This window comes from Myotis brandtii, unplaced genomic scaffold (genome assembly GCF_000412655.1).
Source record: "Myotis brandtii unplaced genomic scaffold, ASM41265v1 scaffold466, whole genome shotgun sequence".
Lineage (NCBI taxonomy): Eukaryota > Metazoa > Chordata > Mammalia > Chiroptera > Vespertilionidae > Myotis > Myotis brandtii.
Genome location: NW_005367809.1, coordinates 1,511,191 through 1,518,470, shown reverse-complemented (window position 1 = coordinate 1,518,470; position 7,280 = coordinate 1,511,191).

Genomic DNA, 7,280 nt, shown 5'->3' with positions numbered 1-7,280 from the left:
TCTGTGCATGACAGGGGGCGGCGCCCCAACTCCCCAATCAGCCCTGCTCTGAGCCCGACCAGGGGCTGCACCTAGGGATTGGGCCTGCCCTCTGCCACCCAGGAGCAGGCCTAAGCCAGCAGGTCGTTATCTCCTGAGGGGTCCCAGACTGCAAGAGGGCACAGGCTGGGCTGAAGGACCCCCCTCTCCCCCCCGCCGAGTGCACAAATTTTTGTACACCGGGCCTCTAGTATATTAAATAAGGTATCTTTAAAAGAAATACAGATAAAACAAAGTTATGTATTGATCTCTTGATAAACATGTTATGACCACCTTGGCTGGTGTGGCTCAGTGGTTGAGTGTCAACCTATGAACCAGGAAGTCACAGTTCAATTCCCGGTCAGGGAACATGCCAGAGTTTGGGTCCCCTGCCCAGGCCTAACACCCCTCTGGCCTGGGTAAGGGCGGAGCCTGCGATCAGAGCAGGCTGGGGGTCCCCTGCCCAGGCCTAAGGTCCCGGCCAGAGGTCTGAGATCTTGGGCAGGGGCGGAAATCCCCAGTAGGGGGCGTGCAGGAGGCAGCTTATCAATGTTTCTCTCTCATTATTGATATTTCTATCTCTCACTTCCTTTCTCTCTGAAATCAATAAAAATATATATATATTTTAAATGTTAAGACCAGAAGCTTGAAGGAACTTAATTCCATATTTTTCCTAGGAACAATGGTCCGGTGTTCTCTAATTCAGTTTTTTTTGTCTGTTTCATTTTTTACCTTTTTATTGAATTTGTTGGGGGGGGGGTGAAAATTAATAAAATTATATAGGTTTCAGGTGTACAGTTCTATAATAGATCATCTGTATGTTGTATTCTGTGTTCACCACCCCAAGCCAAGTCTCCTTCCACCACCATTTATCCCCCCTATAATCTTTTCTACATCACCCCACTTCCCTGCTAATTCAGTTTTTGCTGTGTCTTTATAAAACATAACTACTGGGAATAACAAAAAGTTACTACAGTTGGCATTTTTTTCAAAACTCAAGAGTAGATAAACCTAGGTTTAAATATACTAACAAACACTATAACTGAGATTATGGATCTTTCCAGTCCCAAAACAAACTCATTCTCTCAGTTGTAACAGAATCTAGAGTAAGAAAACACTATCTTAGTGAAAAGGAAAGAAAAAAGTCAGCAGAATATAAATAAGGAAAATTTCAATTCAGATCAGTGACTTAATAATGATATAATGAACACTGTGTCCTCCCTTCTATTTTCCTTTCCCTTCATGCTCTATCCTTTCTGTCTCCCAATATTAGTATTTATCAGAATTTGTTGATTATTTTTTATAATATTGTTTTTTCCTTCATAATTTCTCTGTCTTACTACATATAAGCTAGCCTTTATTATTTCACACACAGATTATTGAAATAGCCTTTTTTCTTTAATATGCAATTAAAAAATCATCCTGCATCCCATCTTAAATTATTTGTTATTGTGGGTAAGAAATGTAAACATCTTGAATATGGTTTTTGAGGCTATATAAAAAAATCTGATATCTGCAGATCTACACTTTGTAAAATGCCAGTTTGTATATGTTACCCATTTGATAAGAAACCCCAATGAGTTATCACTTCCTGCATCATGATCTCCAGATCTGTAGAACAGGGCGTCAAGTACAGAATTAATTGTGTCCTTGATGATGACAAACCAGATTCTTCAAATGCTTGCCTGTGCTCCATGGAAACTCCTATGCTGTATCATTGGGGGATTGCCAGGAACTCCCTGGCCCTATACTCACACTGATAGAAACTAAATAAATAGTAGTTATGTTTCAATATAAAAGACTAGAAATATGTAGTCAAAGTAAAAATTTGTTTAAATAGTCTGATCATGAAATATTAACAAAAGCATAAGTTGAGTAATGCACTAGGATTATGAAGGCTTATAGTCCTTTAAGAATTATGTAAAATAAAATTGAAAATTTAGTTTTTTATCAGGAAATTTCATAATTTATTTCATGTCTCATCTTGCAAACTGAGTCACTGCAAGTGAAAAACATATGCTGCCGTGAGATTTGCCAACCCCCAAGTCAAATAACCAACAGAAGAGATGTCTATTAAAAGCCCAGTTCCCATTGGCTGTGATTAGCCTGTTTGCTCATTTTTTCCAGGTAGAGACAGAATGTTGTGATCTATGATAATCACATCTTACATGAACTGTTGCAATTTTTTTCCCATTTGACCTGTAAGGAAGCTGAGTTAAACTTATATTCATTTTAAAAATTTGGAAAATCAGGTTTAGATGTGTTTAGTGACATTAATGGTAAGAGGCAACTCAGCTCAATTGCTTCCACAGATCATGATGTACCAAGGTTGTTTTTTCAAAAGTAGTGAGTAGTATGTTTAGAAGCCTAGTGGTAAAATGAGAAAACTCATGACCCCAGACAATTTTAAGGTCACACAGTGTCATGAAAAACATGTACTTGAAGTTGAACTTTTCTCACTCTTTGCTCTCAGAAGCAGGCAGTATTATGTTATTAAAAATGCAATCTGTATTGAATACTAAAAGCTAATTTTCTTTATAATAAACACAAAATATGCATGCAGTGTTTTGCATTTATATTTATTTTACATAATTCTTCAGGACTATAAGCCTTCATAATCCTAGTACATTACTCAACTGTTTGGTAATATGAAGGTTACTATTTCCTTTCCATGCTCAATGCAATTTTCAGTTAAAACATTAAATTTCTGTGTGTTTTTTTAAAGATCTTTCTTTTATGTGGTATAACAAGCTCGTGCAAACAAAGTTTTAAAAATTAAAATCAGTTATAATGTTGTCCTGAGTATATTTTTCAAGGATGAATGCTTTATTATTATAAATATCTACACTAATAAAAGACAAAGATGCTAATTGACCATACCTTCACTACGCCCACCAGCCAATCAGAAGAGTATGCAAATTAACCCAACAAAGATGGCCATTAAATTTGCATACTGCAGGTGGGGCCCCAGCCAGAGGCCTGAGGCCTGGGTTGGTGATCAGAGTGGGCTGGGGGTCCCCTGTCCAGGCCTAATGCCCTGGCTAGAGGCCTGAAGCCTGGGCAGGGACAGAGTCTGCGATCGAAGCGGGCTGCAGGTCCCCTGCCCAGGCCTAAGGCCCCGACCTGAGGTCATAGGCCTTGGCAGGCAATCGTACCGAACTGGAGGTCCCCTGCCTAGGCCTAACGCCCCTCTGGCCTGGGCAGGAGCGGAGCCTGCTATCTGAGCGGGCTGGGGGTTCCCTGCCCAGGCCTAAGGCCCCGGCCAGAGGCCTGAAGCCTGGGAAGGGACAGAGCTGGCAATTGCCCGGAGCTGGGGGTCCCTTGCCCAGGCCTAAAACCCCGGCCAGAGGCCTGAGGCCAGGGCAGGGGCGGAGCCTGCATCGGAGCGGGCTGGGGGTCCCCTACCCAGGCCTAATGCTCCTCTGGTCTGGGCATGGGGGGAGCCTGCTATCGGAGCAGGCTGGGGGTCCCTTGCCCAGGCCTAATGCCCGGCCTAAGGCCTTAGTCCTGGGTAAGGACAGAGCCCGGGATCGGTGTGAACCACAGAGGAAACACCTTTTTTGGCCGCTCATTGGCTAAGCTCCCTGTATGCCACTGGTAATATTCTTAGTAACTTGGGTAATAAGAATCCAAGAAGGTGATGTAGGGCTTTTCCACCACACTCCTGGAGAAAAAAACAAAGGTCTTCTGCTGGAGGGGCTAAAAAATATCATATCCTGCCCTTGCTGGTTTGGCTCAGTAGATAATGCCTTGGCCTGCCTACAACAGGGTCTGGGTTCAATTCTGACCAAGGGCATATACCTAGGTTGCAGGCTCTTCCCTGGCTGGGGCCCAGGTCAGGGCTCATGCAGGAGGCAACCAATCAAAGTGTTCCTCTCACTTTGATGTTTCTCTTTGTCTTTCCCTTTCTCTTCCAGATTCTCTAAAAATCAATGGAAACATATCCTCAGGTGAGGATAAAAAAAATAATAAAGAAATGTCATATCCTATGAAAGATACATCTTGAAAATGCCTAAAGAAAGTTGTCATTTTTTCATGGTGAAGGGACTGGAGTCCATGTTGATGAAAACATCTTGGTGGCTGCGGTGACTGGCAGTGGCTGCAGCAACGGAGTGAAGGGGCTGGTGCCTTCCCCTGATCAGCCTGGTCGCCACCCACAAAGGGAGGCCAGACTGTGGCTTAGGCCCGCTCCCCAAGGGGAGCAGGGAACAGGCCTAAGCCATCAGTAGGACATCCCCTGAGGGCTCCCAGTATGTGAGAGGGGGCAGGCTGGGCTGAGGGACCACAACCCACCAATGCACGAATTTCGTGCACCCGGCTCCTAGTTGTAAATAAAAGCATAAAAATGAGAAACACTTCCAATTATATTATTAATTAGCAAATGTATAATTTATAAACAGTAATTAAGAGTCAGTGATAGCAAAATATGAAGATATGACCATGGCTTTTGGTTCTACTTGGTCAAAACATTTTAAATGTTAATTTATTGTTTCAAAATTATTTTGAAAGAAATTCCTATTAATATTTTATATTTTATACCATTTAAATTTCACAACAGGAATTTTATTTTAAGTTGTGATTCTTCAAATATACATACTAACTTAGTGCAATTTGGTAAGATATCACTATTTCCACTCTCCCATTTATCAAATAATCTGATCTCCCTATCTATATCTGTTTTTTTCCCAAATTAAAGTCCTCCTTAATTTTATTAGAGCTATGCTCTATTCAACATGACAAGGTTATAATAGTTATTATTCTCCATTAAACCAAATGGACCCTACTTCTGTATCACCTTTTATGATCTTGTCACCAAAATCATGCAGTCTTACTCCTTTAGTGTGGGCAGTCACCAAGGTCCACCCTGACTCATGAGAAGATATCAATTATTTTCCTTGATAGAAAGGTAGTAAGAGCCTTAAAGTACATGTGGGATAGGGAATACAACCACTTTTGGAAAATACATTCGGCTGCAGCTGTCTTTCTACTAAATGGGACCATATTGATCAAATATAGTGAAATAAAGGTGTTCAAATGTTGTTTTTTTTGTATATAGTTCTTTGTAACCAGCTGTTGGACTATAGTATATTTTATTTCCTTATTCTCTCATAGCATTTTTTTTTTCTGCATGCCTGTAACTTTCAAACCTTTTGTATCGTGAATTAAATTAGAAGTTATTACATATTTAAAAGTTAAACATGATTATTTTAAAAACTATCAATCAGAATATAACACCCCAAAATTTCACTGTTAATGTGATTAAATCAATTCAGTCTCTAAGTTTTCAATGTTTTGTTATATTTAGTATAATCCATATTTCACTACAAATACAAAGATGCTAATTGACCATACCTTCACTACGCCCACCAGCCAATCAGAAGAGTATGCAAATTAACCCAACAAAGATGGCCATTAAATTTGCATACTGCAGGTGGGGTGGACAGCGCCAGATGCCACCGGGGAGGCAGAGCTGGTGATCGCCCCTGTTGGACTATAGTATATTTTATTTCCTTATTCTCTCATAGCATTTTTTTTTTCTGCATGCCTGTAACTTTCAAACCTTTTGTATCGTGAATTAAATTAGAAGTTATTACATATTTAAAAGTTAAACATGATTATTTTAAAAACTATCAATCAGAATATAACACCCCAAAATTTCACTGTTAATGTGATTAAATCAATTCAGTCTCTAAGTTTTCAATGTTTTGTTATATTTAGTATAATCCATATTTCACTACAAATTTTTTTCTTGACATTAATTACTTTATGTTCTTTTGACAGATGTGGTTACAGTATATACAAAAAACATATGATTATTAACATTAAATATACATAAATGTATTCTCTAACCAATCTCCTAAAGTGACACATTATTAAAATAAAGTACTAATAGACTAAACTAGTTCCCAAATATTGCCTAGGTTCGTGGTCGGCAAACCGCGGCTCACGAGCTAGATGCGGCTGACAGCGCCAGATGCCACCGGGGAGGCAGAGCTGGTGATCGCCCGGCCAGAAGCCTGAGGCCTGGGCAGGGGTGGAGCCGGCGATTGCACAGGGCTGGGGTTCCCCTGACCAGGCCTAGGGCCCGGGCCAGAGGCCTTAGGCCTGAGCAGGCAATCGGAGCAGCCTGGGGGTCCCCTGCCCAGGCCTAACGCCCCTCTGGCCTGGGTAGGGGCGGAGCCTGTGATCAGAGCTGGCTGCAGGTCCGCCCAGGCCTAATGCCCCAGCCAGAGGCCTGAGGCCTGGATAGGAGATCGGAGCAGGCTGGGGGTCCCCTGTCCAGGCCCAGTTTGCCGATCACTGGCTAGGTAATTCACAGCAGAAAAAAAATGAATTTGCCAGCAATTGTGTTTATAGGGTCAGTGCTGCATGCTATAACATAAATAATGTATAAAATACAGGCTGGGGGTCCCCTGTCCAGGCCTAATGCCCTGGCTAGAGGCCTGAAGCCTGGGCAGGGACAGAGTCTGCGATCGAAGCGGGCTGCAGGTCCCCTGCCCAGGCCTAAGGCCCCGACCTGAGGTCATAGGCCTTGGCAGGCAATCGTACCGAACTGGAGGTCCCCTGCCTAGGCCTAACGCCCCTCTGGCCTGGGCAGGAGCGGAGCCTGCTATCTGAGCGGGCTGGGGGTTCCCTGCCCAGGCCTAAGGCCCGGCCAGAGCTTCCTTCCTTCCTTCCTTCCTTCCTTCCTTCCTTCCTTCCTTCCAATCCTTTCTTCCTCTCTCTCCCTCTTTTTTCTTCCTTTCCTTCTTAAATTCAACAAATACTCTCTACTTCATATTATGTGCTAGGTATTCTTGGCACTGAGTCTATAACAATGCATAATATACACAACATTTTCTGTTCAAATAAAATGGAGTATATACATCTTAATGGGGATACACACAAGTTATATATATATTCCAAAAAATTCCAATGGGTTAAATCTGAAAAAATGAAACATTGGAATTAATAATTATTCAAAGTGTGTATACATTTTTGTGACTATATATATATATCTACACTAATAAAAGAGAAACATGGTAATTAGCATACGACCGCTACCCTTCCCATTGGCTAATCAGCATATCCTTATGCAAATTAACTGTCAGCCAAGATGGCGGCTGGCAGCCATGCACTGAAGAGAGCAGGGAGGCTTGCTTGCTCCAGTGACGGCGGACTCCAACGTTCCCCGCCTGCCGCTGCCGGACTCTCAGCTGCAACTCTAAGCAACTATGTACTATGTTGCAAATAAGAAGCTAAACAAAACCCCAGAAACCGGC